General features: G+C 38.0%; 1 protein-coding gene and 1 pseudogene across 1 annotated transcript in view; both read left to right on the forward strand.

Annotated features, from left to right (window-relative positions):
• DMD (dystrophin) overlaps positions 1–16,679 on the forward strand; it is a 1,580,480-nt gene that overhangs the window by 1,529,852 nt on the left and 33,949 nt on the right. The window lies entirely within an intron of this gene.
• Positions 100–217, forward strand: LOC112479408 (annotated as a pseudogene).

Raw genomic sequence — 16,679 nt, forward strand, 5'->3', positions numbered from 1 at the left:
CTGTAGATAATTCAGATTCACCTTTATTTGGTTGAGACCATTTGGATGTTGAGAACTTGCTCCATTGTGTGTCTTTAACATTGCAAACTCAAAGTTTGCATCTACGGCCATGCCACCCAGAACAAGCCCCATCTCATCTGATCTCGGAAGCTAAGCAGGGTTGGGCCTGGTTAGTACTTGGATGGGAGACCACCTAGGAAATCAAGTGCTATAGGCATCAAAAAATAAGGGATTGTAAACTGACAAGGTCCTTGCAATCTGTTAGGTCAGCCAAGGGTTGCCTCACCCAAACAACAAAAACAAAAAACCCTCAAAGTTTGCTTTTTTTCCCCCACGTATATTAAAGCCTGCAATTTCCTGACTTAAATCTGAGGTGTTAAATTCTGACGTATTTTTCTCTACACTGTCGAAATGAACCAAGACTTGTTCTGAAATTCTAGGTATGACCGTAGCAATGAAAAGGTGGCCTTTATGAGAGACCAAAAACTCATTGCCATTCTGCTGGCTGCATAGTAAATGATTAGATTGTTCCTATATTTAAAAGGAAGGTAGATACTAACCTGATTCACTGTGAAGTCTAAAGTTAATTAAAGTTGTTACTAGATGTTATATGACAGCAGGAAACTCTGGATTCTTAGTACCTACCCAGAACCTTTCCTGTGTCTTTTTGTTGGGTGACCAGGTGTTAAACAGCCTAAATTTAAGTTTTTTCTTATTCCTTTCATTCCTCCAATGATTATGCAAGATTATTAATGTCCTATTCAAAGAAATTTTAGATTGGTTACTTATACAACTGAATAAACTAGCTAGAAAGCACGATCCTATTGCTTTACTTGGTAAACGATGGGATAACTTTGGACCAGGGGCTAGTAGTTTTCAATCTTCACAGACTCAAGATGTCCTTATTCCATGTTCCTTTGTGTGAGTCTCCAATGATGGTGAGAAGATAGCCAAGAGGGAATCCGAAGGGCGTCAGGAGTGGGCATTCCAAGCAGAGGGAGGAGCATAAGCAGAGGTCTCAGGGTGAGGAACAGCAGACAGTGTTTGGGAAATGGCAAACAGTTGTGCACTTTTGTCATTAGGCAAGGAATGGGAGGAGATGAGGCTGGACAGATGGGCAAGGCCAGGTTGGGAGGGCATGGTGCCACGCTGAATTGATGCCTCCTCACCTAGTACAGGGAGCCACTGAAGGGTGTAAGCCAGAGGAGATGCTGTTAGATTGTCGCGTATATCACTCAGGCAGCTGTGTGAAGAGTAACTTTGAAAACAACGATATTGACAGAAGGAAATCAAACTGGGAGGTAGCATGGGAATCTAGGAAAGAGGTGATTAGGGCCTATAAAGTAAGGTAATAGAAATGGGAATGATAGGCTGAATTTGAAGGATATTTCATGGGAGGGACAAGGCTGTTTGATTTGGTGATTTGGCCGGTCTGGGAAGGGAAGGAATGAGTCCCAGTTCTGGTGGGCGCATGGCAAAATGATGGTTGTTTGCAGCTGGGATTGACAGTTCGGGAGTAGCAGCAAGTCCCTTCTTTATTTATATTCTACATAAATATAAATTTATAGTTTTTATAGTGTTTATACAGGTGTTATAAGAGTCAAGTGACTGGAAGGTGGCGAATGGGATATGGGAGAGATTGAGTTTGAGGTCCTAGAGACAGGCGCACCTGTTAATGTCTGATGGTGAGAAATGGAACTTTGAGGCTCGCATGAGAGGTATGGGCCAGAGATATGAGATCCAGGGGTCTCCAGCTCACAAGTGGTAGTTGAAATTGTGAGAGTGAATTTAAACTGGGAGAGTGAATTTATCTACCCAGGGATTGTATGACAGAAGGAGAACACTGAGCTTTGGAGAACTTCGGAAAATGTGAACATTAAAATGTTTATTTAATTACTTTAATTTTAATAAATAATAACAAAATCCAAAGGATTCAGAAAGACATACAGAGAAAGTGAGTCTTTCTTTAACCTTGTCTTCTGGCCGTAGTGTTCCTGACCCTGCAGGCTACCACTTCATTGGTTTCTTGTATTCTCTTTCAAAGATATTCCCTGTGTATGCAAATATTTGCAAACCGGCGTTGGGATCATTTCACACAATGCCATGTGGTGTTCGCTCTCGTCTTCTCTTTTTACTTAAAGATCCCTAATTAATTTTCTCACGCTAGAGAAGGATGCCAGAATAGGGGAAGAGAGCTTGAGAATAATAGGAGCATTTTCCCAGAGAGCTAGGATGGAGAGGAGGTTAAGGCAACAGGAGCACAGGAGGTGGTATGGCCACAAATGGGAGAAGGGCCACCTCTGAAGACAATGTGATAGGTGAAGAACTTAGGGTAAGGAACAGGGATAGGGAGTATAACGGAGTGAATGTTAAATGTACAGTAGATGTCGTTGGTAGTTGGTAGAGACTGATTCCCATAGCTGGTTTGTACATCTTTTTTCAAGTTGGAGTCTGGGGGAAAGGAGTAGTAGCTGCGAACTTTAATGAAACTAGGCCCTTGTGTCACTTGGCAATATAAGCCTCCAAAACAAAGGGAGCTTGTTTTCCCACATAATTGGACAGCCAAGATCTTTTATGGCAAGAGAAGCTACTATATGAAGAGAAGCTGAAGAGCGTACGCATTGCATTTAATAGGCTCTGTAAGAGTCAGCCGCCTCAGCTCCACTCAGGCAGGGAGGACAGGTCCATGGGGTAGGATCACCATGATTCAGAGGCTCAGTTTCTAACTAACTGGTCCACTGACTCAATTTCCTTCACTTTATCCAGACTTAATCGAAGCCTGAGGGGACCAATTCATACAATCCAATTCATGGAAGTAGATGGATAACCCAGAATGACAATTTTATTTCTCCCTTTATCCTAATTCTCCTTCTTTTAAACTGTCTTGTTATATTAAGTCTATTAATGTTGCCTTAAACGTTTCTGTGGAACAGCACGGGGTTTAAGTGTAAATACTAAGTCTATTAAAATAGGGAATATATATTTTTTAGAGACTAGACTCATTGCTCCATTCTAGGGTCCTGTGTCTTAGAATCAGATATCAGAAATCAGAATAAAAATCAAATTGTTGTCTGGTGAGCATAGAATCTTGGCATAGGAAATTGAATAGTCATGAGGACCGTTTAATACCACCAAAAAAAAAAAATACCCCTCTGGTGATTAAAATACTTGCAACTTACAGGTGCAGCTGCCATCTCCCTAGAACAGGCTGGATAAAAGCTGGAGTTGTTACAGTCCATTTTTCCTTTTTAGATCCTCCACGAAGACCCTCATCCTCCTTTTGGCTTTCATTACCAGACCATCCTGCTACAGATTGATTATAGTCATAACTTTCTTTAGTTACTTTCAAGGCCTAAGGATATAATTCCATTCAATTCAGCAGATAGTGAATGCTTAATGTGTTTTTCAAACTGCCAGGACTACAAAAATGAATACGCCTTGGTTCTTATTCTCATGGAGCTCAAAATTTAATAAAAGGCTTTAAAATATAAACAGCTAATTAGAACCCAGTGTTACAAGTGCTCTGGGGGCACAGATGTGAATGATTAATTCTGTCCGAGAGATTGGAGAGACCTTCACAAAAGAAGCTGATAAAAACTGGATAGGAGTTTTCCAGGCAGGTGGGGGTTGGGGGGGAGGAGAACGAGCTTTCCAGACCAATGGGGCAGTGAGTAATGTGTGGCCAGAGCATAGAATAAGAGAGTAGTGAACAGTAGGTGGAGACCACGGTTTAAAGCACTTTACGTGTTATACAAAGGAATTTGGATTTTATCCTATAAGCAGTTAAACAACGAAGATTTTCTGAGAAGAGGATGATTGAGAGAAATAATTGTAGGCAGGGAACTAAAGCCATGGAGGTTAGTAGAATAACAGTAGAACAGTTTGTTGAAAGATGGCCAGGTTCTGAACTAAGGATATCTTAGGCAAGTGAAGAAAGGATGGAGAAATGGGAAGGTCTCACACTAAATGAGGCCAGGGGAGAAGGAAGAGGGACGAATTGCTTGATATAAAATTTTTTAATTGGGGAACTGGGAAATTAACATTAAAAAGCAAACAAAACACAACATGGTACACAGAGGAAACACTACTGATTTGCAAAGGTCAGTGGAAAGAGAAAACCACTACACATTGGGCATACTGAGTTCTATTTGCCCCAAGGACATTCAAATGGAAATTTCCTATATTGATGTTATGCATTCACTTTCCGAAAAGGATTTGGGGAAAAAAAATTAGCAATAAAGTTCCCACAGTATAAATCGTAAATCAATGAACATAGTAGGGATTAGCATAGTTGATATCATTGAACTTCAGATTTGGTCTGATCTGAGCTACAGCCAGGGGGATAAGAGGAAACATAATGATTTGTCTATCTCTTAATGTTCCATGAAAGAACCATGCAGCTTCCTAAGAAAACACCATCATTTTCCTGGCTCTAAATAATGACGGCAAAAGCAACAAAAACAAATAGCTGTCATCTGAATGCTTGCTGTAGACAGGAACTATTCTGAGTACGTATGGGATCTTATTTAATCCTTAAAATAACCCTATTAAGAAGAGGCTGTTTCTAGAACAAAGACTCCATGACACAGAGTATGAAAGGACACGTCATAGACCTAGAAAGGAATGGGTCCTGGACTCTTGTTTAAACAGGGTTACATTTGATGCGATTATTGGCTGGTCTCCGCATCAGTATTTTTATAGCAAACAAGAAAGGTAATTTTATATGGCTGCTTCTAGGGTCCTTTGATAATTGTGGGAAGCTTAACGTTAAAGACCAAAGAAACGATCATAGTTCTCCAAGGATAAAGGTTACTATTGCCCAGAATGTGTTCTGCAGAGTACTTCTAAGATTTACTTAAGAAAAAATGATTCCAAGGACAGATAAGCTTTGGAAATACTTGTATTAGAAAGTCATAAGTAATTAGCATTTGCATTGAGTCTAGAAGTAAAGAAACATGATTAGCTTTGTTTAACCCAGCGTTGCTTATACAAACTTGACCTTGGCCCAGTTGTAATGTTCTATAGAACACACTGTGGTAAGAAAGTCAAGTCTGTACTAAACTTTGAGAAACAGGCAAGGAGATAGCACAGGTGGCTCTCTCTGTTGGTGCTGAGAAGCCTAGCCATCATCTTTCTGGAGACATCAGAGGAAGTAGCTATAACAGATGTTTCTGCAGATGACGTCGGATTTTTCTCACAAAAGTAACTTTATTTGCTCCAGCAGTAAAGCCCTATAAACCTAGAGACCAAAAAAGGTAGGCATTAAATCAGCTCCCATGACCACAGAAAATTCTGTGTACTCTATCTATGGAATATCTCACTGAATGACCTGGCTTTCAAATCAAACTACCAACAAAAATTTCCATCAATAACTTGACAAAATTAACTTGCTGTGTGGAGTTGTTGTTAACCGATTGAGTTTTAAAGGATGTCTACTAAAGACAGCTTTTGCCTCTGTCACAATTACTGTCGAACTTTTTTTTTTTCAGTAGTTAGATGCAAAGGCCAGTTGTTACTTGAGGCCGCTCCTGGATTGTGATATAAAAATGTATTATCAACGCATGGGAAGATATTTCTTCCTCTATCTTATAACAGAAATGCAAGTGTAGTGTTCATCTCAACAGATTAAAGTATAAACTTAAAAGATGTATAGCTAGTATATGGTCCTATGTAATGCTCCTTGAGGAAGCTGATTCTTTTTCTGGCACAGAAATGTTAAAGAGGATAAATTAATATATCAAACTTGCGTGGTTTGGTGCTTAGCAAATTGTAGTTCACAGAGCCCCAGACTAATGGAGATATCCAAGAGAATATTGAAAAGACAGATGTGGAGTTTACAAGGGAAGTCTGGTTTAAGGAGGTTAGGGGGTGGGGTCATGGGCCTAGAGGACATGGAAGCCTTGGAAAAAGATAGGGTCCTCTTAGGAAGAGAATATATATGGAAAGATCAAGGACTTTCTGGTATATTTCATTGTAATCAGGCATGCCCAGTCAGAAATGGTTTCCTGGTGTATATTTACTTATGTAAATGGATGGCTTCTGCAGATGCCTAAACTCATTTTTTAAAACTGTATTAATAATTAAGCTAACCTTGTTCTGTATCTCCATATTCTGGGTTACCTTATAGTACCACTCTCTGCTAACTATAGGTCGTAAGTAAATCCATCTGATCCTTTTTCTATAATTTCTTAGTATTATTTCAAACATAGAAAAAACCTGTATTTTTAGCTTCAGCACTGAGCATAATCCCCAGCCCTTTTACATTAGTGTAAGGTCAAACTAAACGATGGTCGCACAAGCTAGAAAGTGAGCTTTTTAAGAGTAAGGGACAGTGTGTCTCATATCTTTGTCTCTATAGTGCTGGATGTAGAATTATGTTGATTAAATGAATGGATGAATGCCTTTTGGAGTTTTTGTGTTCCCTGATGGCTTTTTTGGCTGATTTTCAGCTGTCTTCTTTGTTTTTCTCATTTCTTATGTTACTGTTCTTTCTCCAAATCCCTTAATAAACCTGTTAGGTTGTCATGTCATTTTCCATTAGACTGAAAACATCTAAGTTGTTTAGGTTAATCCAGATGAGCATTTTCTGGGCTTATTTTTAAGTTATTTTTTAAATTCATCATCTGAAAATATTGAGAAGTGTCTGCACAGATAATTCTGCAGGCACAAACCATTTTTCTTTTATGTATATGGTTTAAACTTGATTCCTCCATAATAGGAAAGAGCATTAGAAAATTATGAAGACACATTGGGGAAATATCTTTTGTGCTATGAGAAATAGGATTTTGAATCTAGAACTTAGCTTTTCTTCCCAGAAATTTATTTATTAACCTTCACATCAGTCCCTTCATTTTTTTCTAGTTATAATTTCTTGATTTTTTCTTTTAATTAATTTTTTAATTATAGTCGACATAATATTATATTAGTTTCAAGTATAACATAGTGATGAAGTGATCATGATAGGTCGAGTCCCATATGTCACCATGCATAGTTATTACAGTATTATCGGTTATATTCCCTATGCCATCCCTGTGACTTATTCTACAACTGGTAGTTTTTACTACACAGTCTCTTTCACCTTTTTCACCTATTCCCCAAGCACCCTCCCTTTTGGCAATCAACAGTTCCCTGTTTTGAGGTTTTTCTGTTTTCTTTTATGTTTGTTTTCTTTTGTACATCCCACATGTAAGAGAAATAATACAATATATGTATTTCTCTGACTTATTTTTCTCAGCATAATGCCCTCTAGATCCATCCATGTTGTCTAAAATGGCAAAATTTCACTCTTTTTTATTACTGAGTAGTATCTCATTATGCACACACAGACACACCACATCTTTATCTGTTCATCTATCAGTGGACACTTAGGTTGATTCTACATCTTGGCTGTTGTAAATAATGCTGCAATGTACATAGGGGTGTATATATCTTTTTGAATGAGTTTTTTCATTTTCTAAAGATAAATGCCTAGAACTGGAATTGATGAATCATATGATAGTTCTTTTTTTTTTTTTTTTTGTAGTTCTGTTTTTAAGTCTTTGAGGGAGAGTCTCCATACTATTTTCCATAGTGGCTGCACCAGTTTACAACCCCACCAACAGTGCACAACAGTTCCTTATTCTCCACATCTTCACCAACACTTACTCTTTGTTGTCTTCTAATAGCCATTTTGACAGGCGTGAGGTGATATAGCTCATTATGGTTTTGATTCTTCATTTTCGTATTGGTGGTTTATCATTGTGATTGACTTGTGGATATTGAACCATCCTTGCCTCCCTGGAATAAATTCCACTTGATCATGGTGTACGATCTTTATAATATATTGTTGAGTTTGGTTTGCTAATATTTTGTTGAGAATTTTTACATCTTTGTTCATCAGGGATATTGGCTTGTAATTTTGTATTTTGTAATGTCGTTGTCTGATTTTGGAATCAGGGTAATGCTGACCTCATAAAATGAGCTTGGGAGCCATGCCTCCTCTTGAAGTTTTTGGAATAGTTTGAGAAGGATAGGTGTTAATTCTTTGAACGTTTGGTACAATTCACCTATAAAGCCATCCGGTCCATGACTTCTGTTTGTTTGGAGTTTTTTGATTACTGATTTTCTATTTCTGTTCAGATTTTCTATTTCTTCCTTATTAAATCTTGGCAGAGTATAGGTTTCTAGGAATTTATTTTTTTCTAGGTTGTTCAGTTTGTTGGCATATACTCATTTGTGGTGTTCTCATAATCTTTTGTATTTCTGTGGTGTTAGTTGTCACTTCTCTTTCATTTCTGATTTTAATTGGGCCCTCTCTTTTTCTTGATGAGTTTGGCTAAATGTTTATTAATTTTGTTTATCTTTTGAAAGAACCAGCTCTTAGTTTTATTCCTCTTTTTTAGTGTCTTTTAAGTCTCCATTTATTTTCCCTCTCATCTTTATTATTTCCCTCTTTCTACTCACTGTGGGCTTTGTTTGTTCATTTTCTAGTTTCTTTAAGTATAAGATTATATTATTTGATATTTTTCTTATTTCTAGACATAGGCCTGTGTAACTATGGATTTTGCTTTTGCTGTTTCCATAGATTTTGGATTATTGTCTTTTCATTTTCATTTATCTTAAGAAATTTTTTTCTCCTCGATTTCATTAATCCATTGATTGGTTAGTGGTATGTTGTTTAGCCTCTATGTGTTTGTGTTTTCCCAGTTATCTTTTTCTAATTGATTTTTAGTTTCATACCATTGCGATCAGAGAAGATGGTTGACATGATTTCAGTCTTCCAAAATTTACTGAGACTTGTTTTGTGGCCTAATACATGGTATATCCTGGAAAGTGTTCTATGTGCACTTGAAAAAGAAGTGTATTCTGCTGTTTTGGAGTGGAATGTTCTGTAAATATCTATTTAAGTGCATCTGGTCTAATGTGTTATTTAAAGCCACTGTTTCCTTATTGATTTTCTGTCTGGATGATCTCTCCATTGATGTAACTGGGTGTTAAAGTCCCCTACTATTATTGTAGTACTATCAGTCTCTCCCTTTATGTCCATAAATATTTGCTGTATGTATTTATGTGCTCCTACATCGGGTGTGTAGATGTTTACAAATGTTATAGTCTTTTGTTGGAGTGATCGCTTTATCATTATGTAATGCTCTTGTTTCTTGTTACAGCTTTGTTTTAAAGTCTGTTTTGTCTAAGTATTGCAACCCCAGCTTATTTTTCATTTCCATTCGCATGAAATATCTTTTTTTAACCCATTCACTTTCAGTCTCTGTGTGTCTTTCGATCAAAGAGAGTCCTGTATGCAGCCTATTTATAAGTTTTGTTTATCCATTCAGCCACTCTGTCTTTTGATTGGCATATTTAATCCATTTACATTTAAAGTAATTATTGTCGGTATGTAGTTATTGCCATTTTGTTCATTGTTTTCCAGTTGTTTTAGTAGTTCTTCCCTATTCCTTTTTCTCCTCCACTCTTCTTTTGGATATTGATGGCTTACTTTAGTGATTTCTTTGGATTCCTTGCTCTTTATTTTTTTGTATGTGTATTTATTTAAAGGTGTTTGGTTTGTGGTTACCATGAGATTATTATAACAATCTATGTTTATAGCGGTCCGTTTTAAGTTGAGGGTCACTTAAGTTCGAACACATTCTAAAAGCACTACAGTTTTTACTCAACCTCCCACATTTATGTCAATGACATCATATTTTATATCTTGTGTGTGTATATTCCTTAACTTATTATTGTAGCGACACATGGTCATACTACTTTTATCTTTTAACCTTCATACTAGCTTTAATTGGTTGATTCACTAGTTTTACTAAATGTTTGCCTTTATCAGTGAGATTTTTTTCTTTTCTATATTTTCTTATTTTTAGTTCTTGGCCTTTTCTTTTCCACTTACAGAAATCCCTTTAACATTTCTTGTAGTGCTGATTCAGTAGTGATGACTCCTTTAGCTTTTGCTTGTCTTGAGAACTCTTTATCTCTCCTTTGATTCTGAATGATAATCTTGCTGGGTAGAGTAATCTTGGTTGTAGGTTTTTGCCTTTCATCACTATGAATATTTCATGCCATTCTTCTCTGGCCTGCAAAGTTTCTGTAGAAAAATTAGCTGATAATCTTATGGAAGCTCCCTTGTAGGTAACTAACTGGTTTTCTTTTACTGCTTTTAAGATTCTGTCTTTGTCTTTAACTTCTGGCATTTTAAATATGGTGTGTCTTAGTGTGGGCCTGTTTGGATTCATCTTGTTTGGGACTCTGAGCTTTCTGGGCTTTTATGTCTGTTTCCTTCTCCAGGTTTAGGGAAGTTTTTGGTCATTATTTCTTCAAATAGGTTCTCAGTTTTTTTGTTCTCGCCCTGCTCCTTCTGGTACCCTTCCGATGCAAATATTGGTATGCCTGATGTTGTCCGAGAAGTCCCGTAAACTATCCTCATTTTTAATTTTTTTCCTTGTGCTGTTCTGATTGGGTGATTTCCACTGCCTTGTCTTTCAGCTTGCTGACTCGTTCTTCTGCATCGTCTACTCTGGTATCGATTTCCTCTAGTGTATTTTTCATTTCAGTTATTGTGTTCTTCAGATCTGATTGGTTCTTTTTTATATTTTCTGTCTCTTCATTGAACTTCTCACTGAGGTATTCTTTTCTTCTCTCAAGTTCACTGAGCATCCTTTTAGCCAATGTTTTGATCTTTTGATCCCTTTATCTGGTAGATTGCTTATCTCCATTTCATTTAGTTCTTTTTCTGAGGTTTTCTTCTGTTCTTTCATTTGAAACATATTGCTATGTCTCCTCAATTCGACTATCTCTCTGTGTTTGTTTCTGTGTATTAGGTAGAGCTGCTACATCTCCCTGTCTTGAAAGAGTGGCCTTATGTAGTAGGTGGCCTGTGGGGCCCAGTGGCACAATCCCCCCTGGTTACCAGAGCCAGCTGCTCCAAGGGCATACTCTGTGTGGGTTGGATGTGTCCTCCTGTTGTAGTTTGGCAGCAATTGTGGGTGTGCCAGTGGTTGGGGTCAACACTTAGGTTGACTACCTGCAAGTACTGCAGACCATCTGGTGTATGGGGGCTGGCCTCACGGGGCAGGATTTACTTTGGTGGGGCTCTGGTTCCAGCTGAGGCTGCCTATCTGATGTGTTGGCTGTGGAGCTGCTTGGGAGGGGATCTGTTTTGGGCCTAGGCTGGCTGCGGCTTGTGCTGGGCTTGGAGCGGCAGCTTGATAATAGATATGATGCTAGCCAAAGCCGGTTGCCACTTGTGCTGATGTTGGGACTATTGGTGGGTGCTATGATGCGAGCTGAGGCTGGCTGCCACTTGTGCCAGGCTTGGGGCACCTGGGAAAGGCTATAATGTGAGCTGATGCTGGCTATGGCCTGTGCTGAGTTTGGGGCACTTGAAAAAGGCTGTGGTGCGAGCAGAGACCAGCCGCCATGTGTGCGAGAGGTCTGAAGCAGTTCGAAAGAGGCTTCAGCTGGGGTGAGCAGGTTGGGTGGGGCAAATAGTTAGCTAAGTTAATGGAGAGTGACAGATTTGCCTCCCTCCCCCCACGTCTGATCCAGGCCAGCCAGGTGAAAGGCAGCACAACAAAAGAGACAAAGGAACAACTGCGCCAACCAGCACTTCCATCCCCAGAGAGAGTTCTCATTGATCACTGCCCCTCCAGCCCTCACCCGAAAGTTAGTCAATTTAATTCCTCCCTGTATGACCCAGGCACTTCGCAGACTCCTGCCATTGCACTGGAGCTTGGAGCAAGTGAATTTGTTCTTGAGCTCTTTTAGAGCAGTGCCTTGGTCTCCCACTGCCCTTCCTCTCTCTCTCGGATGTAATCTCCATTGGTTTTCAAAGCCAGATGTTACAGGGACTCCTCTTCCTGGCACAGGTCCCTAGGCTGGGGAGCCTGCTGTGGGATTCGGACCCCTTGTTCCTCGGGGGCAACCACCATGGCTGGAGATGGCCCTCCATTTGTGAATCATCACACCTGGGTCTGGGGCCTGACCACTCCACATCCCCACCTCTCCTACCCATCTTCTTTATAGCCTTAGTTTTAGGAATTATGTTCAGCTAGTCTTCAGGTGGTTCTCAGTGGTGGTGGTTCTATATTTACTTGTAATTTTGACATGTTTGTTGGAGAACATGAGTTCAGGATCTTTTTACTCCCCCATATTGACCCTGCCTCTAGAACTTATTTTTTTATAGGAGCTTTATTGAGATATAATTTACATACCATACAGTTCAGCCATTTAAAGTATATAATTCACTGTTATTAGGAGATTCACAGTTACGCAACCATTATCACACAATTAATTTTAGAACAATTTCCTTACCCCCAAAAGAAATCTCATACCCATTTCATTGATTCTGTGTTTCATCTCGCTCTAGACAATCAATGATCTACTTTCTATTTCTATGGATTTGCTTATTTTGGACATGTCATGTAAGTGAATCACACAACATGTGGTCTTTTGTAACTGGCTTCTTTCACATAGCATAACGTTTTAAAGAACATCTATGTTGTGGCATGTATTAGTACTTCATTATTTATTACCGAATGATATTCCATCATGGATATACCACATTTTTAAAATCCATTTAGCATTTGATGGACATTTTGGTTGTTTCCACTTATTGGCTAATATGGCTGATACTGCCATAAACATTTGTGTACAAGCACTGAGACTTATTTTAAAGAAAGGATTCTATAGTTTTTTGTCATTGTAATAGAAGAGGCCATAGGATCAGAGATGACAAGAGTATACAGCAGTGTTTGCCAGGAAGTGAAAAAATGGGCCATCAAGATGAATTTACTAGGAGAATTTAAGGCCAACTCAGGAGGGACTCAAGCCAGGACACACGAAGCTTACAATTATGATTCTCCTAGAGACTATTACAGCTTTTTGCTGCCCATAGGCAATGGAAGTTTGATATTTTACTGTATTTATCTGAAAATTGAAATCTACTTTACCCTACCGTACTATTTATTCCTGGGGCCTAGACTTCCTCGCTTTTAAAACCCCTCACATCCTAGTGTACTTTTTGAATGGCGAAGATTAGGTACTGTCCTATTTGTCTTGCATTTTGTTTGTCTGACTTATTTCCAGTTATAACAGCTAGGATTTTCCATGAATTCTTCTCTTCTTGTGTTGAACTTTTGATTAATACATTTATTCTATAGATAATAATGTTAGTCCCCGATCAGGAATTTGTGAAAAATATCTCAATCATTGAAGATAAAGAAACTAAAGCTAATTAATATTGTCAGATTCTGTCTCTTGGAACTCACGTAAGATATAGATTGATGTGTCAAGGGCAAGGCATGTCCCCAAAATAGAATACATCTAGATACATTAACCCCTGTTGACTTGGTCCATATATTTTATTACAGCAGTTATCTACAGACATAATTTGATGATTTCGTCACGTCCCCACAAATTTGGTCAAGTCTTAGAAAATCTCATCCTAGTGATCTTAATTCAGTGATTTCACTTTGTACAGATGATGGAAAATATACAATAATTTCCAAATTCAAAGGTATCTCTAATAATGATTGCAGGGCAAGAACTCGTATATAGACAGAGAGAAAATATCAAATGATGAATCCGTTTCTCAGCACTATATATGTATATTTTCTACCAAGCTCAATAAGTCTTAGTGGATTGCTCTTATTTAAGTGCATTCTTTTGACAGAAAGTTTTCAGCATACCTAAGTTTCCAAATCTAAAAAGTTCAGAATATAGAGAGAAAGAAGTAATAACAACAATATTAACCAACATTTATTAAACACTTGGAAGGGGCTGGCATGCTTCTAAGAAAGTTGTACATATGGAACATAGAACATATTGGCTCATTAATCCACCCGGTGGGATGAGCGCTTAAGTCAGTTTTGTAGCCTTAGCAACTGGCAGAGACTAGTTGTGAATCAAGGTCTCTATGACCCTAAAACCATGGGTGGTAAAAGGCACCCAAAAGGCAATGTGTCAAAAAAAAAAATCTTATTTTTCTTTATATGCGTCAACATCTCTTTTGAAATACAGATGTAACTGGAAGAAATGGCGTGTTATTATAAAATTCCAGTAAGGTTTAAGTGATTTATATAACACCTTTATACTGAGCAAATTTCAAGAAGAAAGGGGTTGTAATTAAGAGCTCTGAATGCATAAAAGGGGGACAGTGTTATGAGAAAAGGATTAGAACCAAGAGCCTGGGGGAGTCCTGATATTTTTACTGTTTTGCTTAAGGCAGACCTAAAATATGCATGCTTTTACTTTCCACCCTGTGAGCCTCTTCTTAATACTGGTAACACCAAAGCAATTGAGGTCTTCTTCCATCTAGTTCAGGGGTATGTATGTTTGTTTGGGTTCGATAAAATTGTATAGTATAGCTTTAAATATTTTCATTATAATCGAAAAGGCTCTGTGCAATTTCCAGTTTTTAAAATACATCATGCTCACAAAATGTGTCTTTCTCCTTTTTTTAGAAATTGCTAATTTGCTAGATTTATAGTTGCTGTAATAGTTCGATATGATTTACTGCATTTGCCTGAATCCAGATTGGTGGATATGACTCAGCTGCTTTTAATATTGTATGAGGGTAAAGTTGAATTTCTCTAGACCTATTCTTTTTAGACGCAGATCTTTGTAGTTGTTCCCACTTGTGAAATAGGCCCTGTGGGTGCTCATGCTTTGGTATACACTTTAATGTATAATAGTAAAAGGTATTAATCAGTGGAAAGCAACCTTCAGTTCTTTATTTCAAAAACACCATTGCACAACAACTATATAATTATACATACTAGGGAAGTTCCATTTAAAGAGTAGATGACCTATGTTGAAAACACTTGGCCTCTGTAAATTAACGGGAACTATGTAAAGATTGTTGTGATGTTTTTTATCATAATTACCATGTAGCTAGTAATTATTGCTAGAGGGGCCAGGAAATTTCATGTTTTCAGCAGGTAGAGTTAAGGGCAGTGTGATTCATCTCTTATATTCATTACTTAGCAAGTTTTTTACTTGGTTAGGAAATTTTTTTAATGTATTTTGTGTCTGGACAACAACGTTTATATACTTGATGACATAAAATTAATCATCTATATCTATGTAGTTGTAGAATAGAGGGATTTTGTTAAGCTCTGTGGAGAATAAGAAATTAATAATGGATGGGAGACCTTTTGTAGGATGACTAGCTGCAGGAAGAGATTGTGGTGACAGAAGCCATGTGCAATGAATTTGAATTAGTGTCCTTTAGGGAGCTACCAGAGAAATATAATTTACAAGATAATCGAGAATGTAAATAGATTCTCTATAGAGTCACTGTCTGATATATATTCATCTGTACTGAAGTGACTCCATATACATTTTAATAATTAGAGAATCAGTAGGGGGGGGGGTGAAATATACATGTATAGCCTCAAGGAAAGCAAAATATATCGGTAACAACATAAATTGACAGCCAACTGATAAAAAGAGTCAATTGTGTATTTGTCGGTTAAGCTTTAAAACAACCCACCTTGGAACAATGGTATGTATCTCAATCGGAACAATAGGAATGATCTCCCCAAATGAGCTTTATAAATACAGCATCCAGAAAAACTAACATTGCGTTATGCTTTTAAAGATATTGGCATAGATGTTTTTAAATACAAGAAAATGACTTAAGGGCCAAATGACTTTATTTCTCAGCCTCTAACAAAATATGCCCTAACATAGCTCTGTAACTATGACCACATTTATTAGAAACAATTTAGTAAACGTTATCTCTAATTCAACCCTTTGAACATCAGTTGTTTTGGATAATCAGCATGAAAATTTGTAAATACCTTTAATAGAGAATTTAGACTCAAATCAAAGAACTTTGTATTTTACTTGGTTTCTGTTCAAGAGGCCCCACTTGAGCTATTTCTGGCTTTTCAAACCTTTAGCATGACACTTTGTCCTGCCTCAGAGCTTCAGAAGGAAAAACTAGCCCCTCAAAATTCAAGTTTGTTATTGAGCTTAGCAGAAGGTTTATGTATGTCACAAATTTGTTTAAGAGAAAGGTACTTCTTTGGTTCATTTAATCCTGTCCTGGTGAATTTAGGTTTGAGTGAATACTGAGGGAACCTTGATCATACATCGACAAAATCAATGTGTCCTGGTAGGCTTCTGATTAAGATAACATTAGCTCTTGATTTAAGGCATCTTCCTCTGCTCCTACCATTTATTCAATGGTAGATAATATACGGAGTGAAACAAAAATGAAAGAAACATAGCTGGGCTTTTACAATAAGATGAATATCTCTGTGGACCACAAATGGGAAAGAAAAACACCTCAGGGCACAGTGAGCGTTGTGTGGGGGCACAGTGGGGCTTTCAGCTCCTGCTGTAATAACAGGAATTACAATTCTCACAAGGTGAGGGCCCAGAACCAGACAGTTGAAATCAGGGCCCTGCAAAAACACACCTGGAGAGACACATCCCTATTCACACTTACACTTGAAAGGAAATTGAAAAAAAGAACATTTTGGGAAGAACGTCCGAGCCTTGACCCCGGCACCTGAACTGTGCTGCCTGGAGGTGAAATTCGCAATAATTGCACTTGTGTCATTCAGTATGGGAGCTGCAAACAACCAGTATAAGATCTAGCTCTTATAGACTAGACTAGAGGCCCTTGAGTGAAAGATGGGAACAGCCACAAAACCACTTGATGGAGATAGGTGAATTCAGCA

Source organism: Pteropus alecto, unplaced genomic scaffold (genome assembly GCF_000325575.1).
Source record: "Pteropus alecto unplaced genomic scaffold, ASM32557v1 scaffold414, whole genome shotgun sequence".
In the NCBI taxonomy this organism is placed as follows: domain Eukaryota; kingdom Metazoa; phylum Chordata; class Mammalia; order Chiroptera; family Pteropodidae; genus Pteropus; species Pteropus alecto.